At 52.9% G+C, this 10,296-nt stretch overlaps 1 pseudogene; it reads right to left on the bottom strand.

Moving 5' to 3' along the window:
- Window positions 1–714: 714 nt before the first annotated feature.
- The window catches only part of LOC119459358 (uncharacterized), a 32,247-nt pseudogene continuing 22,665 nt past the window's right edge, over window positions 715–10,296 (bottom strand).

Genomic DNA, 10,296 nt, shown 5'->3' with positions numbered 1-10,296 from the left:
AGATAAGTGGTCGCTGAGGTCATAAGCAAATACACTCGCCTTAATGTTTTCAGGGGTAAAATTTGTAAAAAGAATATCAATTAAAGATGATGAATTTTCAGTAACTCTAGTGGGTAAGTTAATTACATTCACTAAACGATTCACTTTCAGTAAAATATCTAATTGTAAAGTTTGGGAATCATTTTTCATCATATTAATATTGATGTCCCTGCCGTAAATTAAATCAAACCCATGTTTATTAACAAACTCAAAGATTTCTTCTAATTTACCAAAAAAATTGCTAACACTGCCACTGGGAGGGCGATAACATACTATAATAACGGTGTTATGCATTTTTATTGCTAGAACTTCATAGTCAGTTGTTATTGCAGAGAGTTCGGGCAGTAATTCGCACTCGAATACTTCCTTTACCAGGATGCATACTCCGCCTCTGCGAGAGTATGACCAATTTAAGTAGAAGGTACTGTAATTTGGGATACGGAAAACATCTCTATCGTTCATCGACCATGTTTCTGTTCACAGTTTGGTATCAAATGATTGCCCTAGCTGTTCAAAAAACAAGTAGAAGACGTTTTTTTTATTTGAGACTGAGCGGATGTTCAGATGAAAGCCTTTAAAGGATTGCAGAAATTTTTTACCTAAATGCTGACTGATTACTTGTGTAAATATGTAAGTCTCCCCACTTGCACAAGTTATCGTTATCAAGAACTGTTTTTAAACGAGCTTATCAACATCCCTCGCGGTAGAAACAGCCACTGCGCGTTCACCGTCTGCTTGTCGGACAAGAACACGGCTGTTGCTATGCCACACATTTGTAGTTCGCTCGCTTCACCCATATCTTTGTCTCAAAGAGTAAATCACGGGCCCTTTTTGTCACATTTTCAAGCAGGAATACATCGTCTTTCGATTCACGCAACTTCTTTCTGCTTTTCCACCAGCGGTTCCTATCGGCTTGTTTCGCGAAGTGACAGATTATACCCGGTATCTTTTTTTTTTTTTTTGACGGCAGCCGGTGAACTGAAACAACGTCATTTTCTGAGAGCTGTGGAAGTTCTAGCTTCATGGCTACTTTGTTTAGCTTTTCGAGCAGGTTTTCTTTTTCAGATTACTGAATCCCATGAAATTCCAGGTTTAAGCGACGGCTCCTCCATTCAAGTTGGTCAATTTCAGCTTGCAGCTGATTAACGTCACTCTCGTTTCCCTGAAGCCTTTCGGTTCTGCGTTTTAGTTCCTTGATATCATTTTCATTTCGCTCTGTTCGTTGTGGCAGTTCATCGTACTGTTCGCTCAGAAATTGTAAAGTATCTTCGATGCCTTCAACTACCTCTGGGAGTGGCAACAGCTGGTCAAGCTTTCCGTTAATTGTCATTAACAACTGCCGCACGTCCCGCGCGTCAGAATCATCACTAGATTTGTTGGGTTGCACACGTAATTTCTGTCTTCTACAAGACGTGCAGCGCCAAGCCAGGCGGTATGCATCTTCTTTTGACCTAATTGTCGTGTCCGAGAATCCTGAGCATTTTCCGGTGTGAAATTTAGAAGTACAGTCACTACATTCAATGGTGGAGTCTAAAACAGTAACCGTAAGCTCACAAGATCACATTGGGACATGGTCAGGGAAAAAAGTACGAAGTATAAAAATACTAACCTGCAAAAAGGCAGGTTGATGCTGCCGCTGCCGCCAATGTGAAAGCAGGCCTCGATTTCCACTGCTTTATAGCTTGCTCTTCGACGGTGGCGCTTAATGAAGACTGCGGCGTGATCCGGACAAAGAGGGCTTGCAGCAGAGACGTTCGCTGAGCTACGCCCACAAAGATTGAAGCAAGCACGGCAGCGACGTCACAGGACAGCCGACGTTATCTGCAAAAAGGCAGGTTGTTACTTGGATGCTTCTTCGATGCTGCCCTTGCCGCCAATGTGAAAGCAGGCCTCGATTTCCACTGCTTTATAGCTTGCTCTTCGACGGTGGCGCTTGATGAAGACTGCGGCGTGATCCGGACAAAGAGGGCTTGCAGCAGAGACGCTCGCTGAGCTACGCCCACAAAGATTGAAGCAAGCACGGCAGCGACGTCACAGGACAGCCGACGTTATCTGCAAAAAGGCAGGTTGTTACTTGGATGCTTCTTCGATGCTGCCGCTGCCGCCAATGTGAAAGCAGGCCTCGATTTCCACTGCTTTATAGCTTGCTCTTCGACGGTGGCGCTTGATGAAGACTGCGGCGTGATCCGGACAAAGAGGGCTTGCAGCAGAGACGCTCGCTGAGCTACGCCCACAAAGATTGAAGCAAGCACGGCAGCGACGTCACAGGACAGCCGACGTTATCTGCAAAAAGGCAGGTTGTTACTTGGATGCTTCTTCGATGCTGCCGCTGCCGCCAATGTGAAAGCAGGCCTCGATTTCCACTGCTTTATAGCTTGCTCTTCGACGGTGGCGCTTGATGAAGACTGCGGCGTGATCCGGACAAAGAGGGCTTGCAGCAGAGACGCTCGCTGAGCTACGCCCACAAAGATTGAAGCAAGCACGGCAGCGACGTCACAGGACAGCCGACGTTATCTGCAAAAAGGCAGGTTGTTACTTGGATGCTTCTTCGATGCTGCCGCTGCCGCCAATGTGAAAGCAGGCCTCGATTTCCACTGCTTTATAGCTTGCTCTTCGACGGTGGCGCTTGATGAAGACTGCGGCGTGATCCGGACAAAGAGGGCTTGCAGCAGAGACGCTCGCTGAGCTACGCCCACAAAGATTGAAGCAAGCACGGCAGCGACGTCACAGGACAGCCGACGTTATCTGCAAAAAGGCAGGTTGTTACTTGGATGCTTCTTCGATGCTGCCGCTGCCGCCAATGTGAAAGCAGGCCTCGATTTCCACTGCTTTATAGCTTGCTCTTCGACGGTGGCGCTTGATGAAGACTGCGGCGTGATCCGGACAAAGAGGGCTTGCAGCAGAGACGCTCGCTGAGCTACGCCCACAAAGATTGAAGCAAGCACGGCAGCGACGTCACAGGACAGCCGACGTTATCTGCAAAAAGGCAGGTTGTTACTTGGATGCTTCTTCGATGCTGCCGCTGCCGCCAATGTGAAAGCAGGCCTCGATTTCCACTGCTTTATAGCTTGCTCTTCGACGGTGGCGCTTGATGAAGACTGCGGCGTGATCCGGACAAAGAGGGCTTGCAGCAGAGACGCTCGCTGAGCTACGCCCACAAAGATTGAAGCAAGCACGGCAGCGACGTCACAGGACAGCCGACGTTATCTGCAAAAAGGCAGGTTGTTACTTGGATGCTTCTTCGATGCTGCCGCTGCCGCCAATGTGAAAGCAGGCCTCGATTTCCACTGCTTTATAGCTTGCTCTTCGACGGTGGCGCTTGATGAAGACTGCGGCGTGATCCGGACAAAGAGGGCTTGCAGCAGAGACGCTCGCTGAGCTACGCCCACAAAGATTGAAGCAAGCACGGCAGCGACGTCACAGGACAGCCGACGTTATCTGCAAAAAGGCAGGTTGTTACTTGGATGATGCTTCTTCGATGCTGCCGCTGCCGCCAATGTGAAAGCAGGCCTCGATTTCCACTGCTTTATAGCTTGCTCTTCGACGGTGGCGCTTGATGAAGACTGCGGCGTGATCCGGACAAAGAGGGCTTGCAGCAGAGACGCTCGCTGAGCTACGCCCACAAAGATTGAAGCAAGCACGGCAGCGACGTCACAGGACAGCCGACGTTATCTGCAAAAAGGCAGGTTGTTACTTGGATGCTTCTTCGATGCTGCCGCTGCCGCCAATGTGAAAGCAGGCCTCGATTTCCACTGCTTTATAGCTTGCTCTTCGACGGTGGCGCTTGATGAAGACTGCGGCGTGATCCGGACAAAGAGGGCTTGCAGCAGAGACGCTCGCTGAGCTACGCCCACAAAGATTGAAGCAAGCACGGCAGCGACGTCACAGGACAGCCGACGTTATCTGCAAAAAGGCAGGTTGTTACTTGGATGCTTCTTCGATGCTGCCGCTGCCGCCAATGTGAAAGCAGGCCTCGATTTCCACTGCTTTATAGCTTGCTCTTCGACGGTGGCGCTTGATGAAGACTGCGGCGTGATCCGGACAAAGAGGGCTTGCAGCAGAGACGCTCGCTGAGCTACGCCCACAAAGATTGAAGCAAGCACGGCAGCGACGTCACAGGACAGCCGACGTTATCTGCAAAAAGGCAGGTTGTTACTTGGATGCTTCTTCGATGCTGCCGCTGCCGCCAATGTGAAAGCAGGCCTCGATTTCCACTGCTTTATAGCTTGCTCTTCGACGGTGGCGCTTGATGAAGACTGCGGCGTGATCCGGACAAAGAGGGCTTGCAGCAGAGACGCTCGCTGAGCTACGCCCACAAAGATTGAAGCAAGCACGGCAGCGACGTCACAGGACAGCCGACGTTATCTGCAAAAAGGCAGGTTGTTACTTGGATGCTTCTTCGATGCTGCCGCTGCCGCCAATGTGAAAGCAGGCCTCGATTTCCACTGCTTTATAGCTTGCTCTTCGACGGTGGCGCTTGATGAAGACTGCGGCGTGATCCGGACAAAGAGGGCTTGCAGCAGAGACGCTCGCTGAGCTACGCCCACAAAGATTGAAGCAAGCACGGCAGCGACGTCACAGGACAGCCGACGTTATCTGCAAAAAGGCAGGTTGTTACTTGGATGCTTCTTCGATGCTGCCGCTGCCGCCAATGTGAAAGCAGGCCTCGATTTCCACTGCTTTATAGCTTGCTCTTCGACGGTGGCGCTTGATGAAGACTGCGGCGTGATCCGGACAAAGAGGGCTTGCAGCAGAGACGCTCGCTGAGCTACGCCCACAAAGATTGAAGCAAGCACGGCAGCGACGTCACAGGACAGCCGACGTTATCTGCAAAAAGGCAGGTTGTTACTTGGATGCTTCTTCGATGCTGCCGCTGCCGCCAATGTGAAAGCAGGCCTCGATTTCCACTGCTTTATAGCTTGCTCTTCGACGGTGGCGCTTGATGAAGACTGCGGCGTGATCCGGACAAAGAGGGCTTGCAGCAGAGACGCTCGCTGAGCTACGCCCACAAAGATTGAAGCAAGCACGGCAGCGACGTCACAGGACAGCCGACGTTATCTGCAAAAAGGCAGGTTGTTACTTGGATGATGCTTCTTCGATGCTGCCGCTGCCGCCAATGTGAAAGCAGGCCTCGATTTCCACTGCTTTATAGCTTGCTCTTCGACGGTGGCGCTTGATGAAGACTGCGGCGTGATCCGGACAAAGAGGGCTTGCAGCAGAGACGCTCGCTGAGCTACGCCCACAAAGATTGAAGCAAGCACGGCAGCGACGTCACAGGACAGCCGACGTTATCTGCAAAAAGGCAGGTTGTTACTTGGATGCTTCTTCGATGCTGCCGCTGCCGCCAATGTGAAAGCAGGCCTCGATTTCCACTGCTTTATAGCTTGCTCTTCGACGGTGGCGCTTGATGAAGACTGCGGCGTGATCCGGACAAAGAGGGCTTGCAGCAGAGACGCTCGCTGAGCTACGCCCACAAAGATTGAAGCAAGCACGGCAGCGACGTCACAGGACAGCCGACGTTATCTGCAAAAAGGCAGGTTGTTACTTGGATGCTTCTTCGATGCTGCCGCTGCCGCCAATGTGAAAGCAGGCCTCGATTTCCACTGCTTTATAGCTTGCTCTTCGACGGTGGCGCTTGATGAAGACTGCGGCGTGATCCGGACAAAGAGGGCTTGCAGCAGAGACGCTCGCTGAGCTACGCCCACAAAGATTGAAGCAAGCACGGCAGCGACGTCACAGGACAGCCGACGTTATCTGCAAAAAGGCAGGTTGTTACTTGGATGCTTCTTCGATGCTGCCGCTGCCGCCAATGTGAAAGCAGGCCTCGATTTCCACTGCTTTATAGCTTGCTCTTCGACGGTGGCGCTTGATGAAGACTGCGGCGTGATCCGGACAAAGAGGGCTTGCAGCAGAGACGCTCGCTGAGCTACGCCCACAAAGATTGAAGCAAGCACGGCAGCGACGTCACAGGACAGCCGACGTTATCTGCAAAAAGGCAGGTTGTTACTTGGATGATGCTTCTTCGATGCTGCCGCTGCCGCCAATGTGAAAGCAGGCCTCGATTTCCACTGCTTTATAGCTTGCTCTTCGACGGTGGCGCTTGATGAAGACTGCGGCGTGATCCGGACAAAGAGGGCTTGCAGCAGAGACGCTCGCTGAGCTACGCCCACAAAGATTGAAGCAAGCACGGCAGCGACGTCACAGGACAGCCGACGTTATCTGCAAAAAGGCAGGTTGTTACTTGGATGCTTCTTCGATGCTGCCGCTGCCGCCAATGTGAAAGCAGGCCTCGATTTCCACTGCTTTATAGCTTGCTCTTCGACGGTGGCGCTTGATGAAGACTGCGGCGTGATCCGGACAAAGAGGGCTTGCAGCAGAGACGCTCGCTGAGCTACGCCCACAAAGATTGAAGCAAGCACGGCAGCGACGTCACAGGACAGCCGACGTTATCTGCAAAAAGGCAGGTTGTTACTTGGATGCTTCTTCGATGCTGCCGCTGCCGCCAATGTGAAAGCAGGCCTCGATTTCCACTGCTTTATAGCTTGCTCTTCGACGGTGGCGCTTGATGAAGACTGCGGCGTGATCCGGACAAAGAGGGCTTGCAGCAGAGACGCTCGCTGAGCTACGCCCACAAAGATTGAAGCAAGCACGGCAGCGACGTCACAGGACAGCCGACGTTATCTGCAAAAAGGCAGGTTGTTACTTGGATGCTTCTTCGATGCTGCCGCTGCCGCCAATGTGAAAGCAGGCCTCGATTTCCACTGCTTTATAGCTTGCTCTTCGACGGTGGCGCTTGATGAAGACTGCGGCGTGATCCGGACAAAGAGGGCTTGCAGCAGAGACGCTCGCTGAGCTACGCCCACAAAGATTGAAGCAAGCACGGCAGCGACGTCACAGGACAGCCGACGTTATCTGCAAAAAGGCAGGTTGTTACTTGGATGATGCTTCTTCGATGCTGCCGCTGCCGCCAATGTGAAAGCAGGCCTCGATTTCCACTGCTTTATAGCTTGCTCTTCGACGGTGGCGCTTGATGAAGACTGCGGCGTGATCCGGACAAAGAGGGCTTGCAGCAGAGACGCTCGCTGAGCTACGCCCACAAAGATTGAAGCAAGCACGGCAGCGACGTCACAGGACAGCCGACGTTATCTGCAAAAAGGCAGGTTGTTACTTGGATGCTTCTTCGATGCTGCCGCTGCCGCCAATGTGAAAGCAGGCCTCGATTTCCACTGCTTTATAGCTTGCTCTTCGACGGTGGCGCTTGATGAAGACTGCGGCGTGATCCGGACAAAGAGGGCTTGCAGCAGAGACGCTCGCTGAGCTACGCCCACAAAGATTGAAGCAAGCACGGCAGCGACGTCACAGGACAGCCGACGTTATCTGCAAAAAGGCAGGTTGTTACTTGGATGCTTCTTCGATGCTGCCGCTGCCGCCAATGTGAAAGCAGGCCTCGATTTCCACTGCTTTATAGCTTGCTCTTCGACGGTGGCGCTTGATGAAGACTGCGGCGTGATCCGGACAAAGAGGGCTTGCAGCAGAGACGCTCGCTGAGCTACGCCCACAAAGATTGAAGCAAGCACGGCAGCGACGTCACAGGACAGCCGACGTTATCTGCAAAAAGGCAGGTTGTTACTTGGATGCTTCTTCGATGCTGCCGCTGCCGCCAATGTGAAAGCAGGCCTCGATTTCCACTGCTTTATAGCTTGCTCTTCGACGGTGGCGCTTGATGAAGACTGCGGCGTGATCCGGACAAAGAGGGCTTGCAGCAGAGACGCTCGCTGAGCTACGCCCACAAAGATTGAAGCAAGCACGGCAGCGACGTCACAGGACAGCCGACGTTATCTGCAAAAAGGCAGGTTGTTACTTGGATGCTTCTTCGATGCTGCCGCTGCCGCCAATGTGAAAGCAGGCCTCGATTTCCACTGCTTTATAGCTTGCTCTTCGACGGTGGCGCTTGATGAAGACTGCGGCGTGATCCGGACAAAGAGGGCTTGCAGCAGAGACGCTCGCTGAGCTACGCCCACAAAGATTGAAGCAAGCACGGCAGCGACGTCACAGGACAGCCGACGTTATCTGCAAAAAGGCAGGTTGTTACTTGGATGATGCTTCTTCGATGCTGCCGCTGCCGCCAATGTGAAAGCAGGCCTCGATTTCCACTGCTTTATAGCTTGCTCTTCGACGGTGGCGCTTGATGAAGACTGCGGCGTGATCCGGACAAAGAGGGCTTGCAGCAGAGACGCTCGCTGAGCTACGCCCACAAAGATTGAAGCAAGCACGGCAGCGACGTCACAGGACAGCCGACGTTATCTGCAAAAAGGCAGGTTGTTACTTGGATGCTTCTTCGATGCTGCCGCTGCCGCCAATGTGAAAGCAGGCCTCGATTTCCACTGCTTTATAGCTTGCTCTTCGACGGTGGCGCTTGATGAAGACTGCGGCGTGATCCGGACAAAGAGGGCTTGCAGCAGAGACGCTCGCTGAGCTACGCCCACAAAGATTGAAGCAAGCACGGCAGCGACGTCACAGGACAGCCGACGTTATCTGCAAAAAGGCAGGTTGTTACTTGGATGCTTCTTCGATGCTGCCGCTGCCGCCAATGTGAAAGCAGGCCTCGATTTCCACTGCTTTATAGCTTGCTCTTCGACGGTGGCGCTTGATGAAGACTGCGGCGTGATCCGGACAAAGAGGGCTTGCAGCAGAGACGCTCGCTGAGCTACGCCCACAAAGATTGAAGCAAGCACGGCAGCGACGTCACAGGACAGCCGACGTTATCTGCAAAAAGGCAGGTTGTTACTTGGATGATGCTTCTTCGATGCTGCCGCTGCCGCCAATGTGAAAGCAGGCCTCGATTTCCACTGCTTTATAGCTTGCTCTTCGACGGTGGCGCTTGATGAAGACTGCGGCGTGATCCGGACAAAGAGGGCTTGCAGCAGAGACGCTCGCTGAGCTACGCCCACAAAGATTGAAGCAAGCACGGCAGCGACGTCACAGGACAGCCGACGTTATCTGCAAAAAGGCAGGTTGTTACTTGGATGCTTCTTCGATGCTGCCGCTGCCGCCAATGTGAAAGCAGGCCTCGATTTCCACTGCTTTATAGCTTGCTCTTCGACGGTGGCGCTTGATGAAGACTGCGGCGTGATCCGGACAAAGAGGGCTTGCAGCAGAGACGCTCGCTGAGCTACGCCCACAAAGATTGAAGCAAGCACGGCAGCGACGTCACAGGACAGCCGACGTTATCTGCAAAAAGGCAGGTTGTTACTTGGATGCTTCTTCGATGCTGCCGCTGCCGCCAATGTGAAAGCAGGCCTCGATTTCCACTGCTTTATAGCTTGCTCTTCGACGGTGGCGCTTGATGAAGACTGCGGCGTGATCCGGACAAAGAGGGCTTGCAGCAGAGACGCTCGCTGAGCTACGCCCACAAAGATTGAAGCAAGCACGGCAGCGACGTCACAGGACAGCCGACGTTATCTGCAAAAAGGCAGGTTGTTACTTGGATGCTTCTTCGATGCTGCCGCTGCCGCCAATGTGAAAGCAGGCCTCGATTTCCACTGCTTTATAGCTTGCTCTTCGACGGTGGCGCTTGATGAAGACTGCGGCGTGATCCGGACAAAGAGGGCTTGCAGCAGAGACGCTCGCTGAGCTACGCCCACAAAGATTGAAGCAAGCACGGCAGCGACGTCACAGGACAGCCGACGTTATCTGCAAAAAGGCAGGTTGTTACTTGGATGCTTCTTCGATGCTGCCGCTGCCGCCAATGTGAAAGCAGGCCTCGATTTCCACTGCTTTATAGCTTGCTCTTCGACGGTGGCGCTTGATGAAGACTGCGGCGTGATCCGGACAAAGAGGGCTTGCAGCAGAGACGCTCGCTGAGCTACGCCCACAAAGATTGAAGCAAGCACGGCAGCGACGTCACAGGACAGCCGACGTTATCTGCAAAAAGGCAGGTTGTTACTTGGATGATGCTTCTTCGATGCTGCCGCTGCCGCCAATGTGAAAGCAGGCCTCGATTTCCACTGCTTTATAGCTTGCTCTTCGACGGTGGCGCTTGATGAAGACTGCGGCGTGATCCGGACAAAGAGGGCTTGCAGCAGAGACGCTCGCTGAGCTACGCCCACAAAGATTGAAGCAAGCACGGCAGCGACGTCACAGGACAGCCGACGTTATCTGCAAAAAGGCAGGTTGTTACTTGGATGCTTCTTCGATGCTGCCGCTGCCGCCAATGTGAAAGCAGGCCTCGATTTCCACTGCTTTATAGCTTGCTCC

This window comes from Dermacentor silvarum, chromosome 7 (assembly GCF_013339745.2).
Source record: "Dermacentor silvarum isolate Dsil-2018 chromosome 7, BIME_Dsil_1.4, whole genome shotgun sequence".
NCBI classification, from domain to species: domain Eukaryota; kingdom Metazoa; phylum Arthropoda; class Arachnida; order Ixodida; family Ixodidae; genus Dermacentor; species Dermacentor silvarum.
Note: the sequence above shows the minus strand (reverse complement) of the source record. Positions and strands in the feature narration are given on the sequence as shown.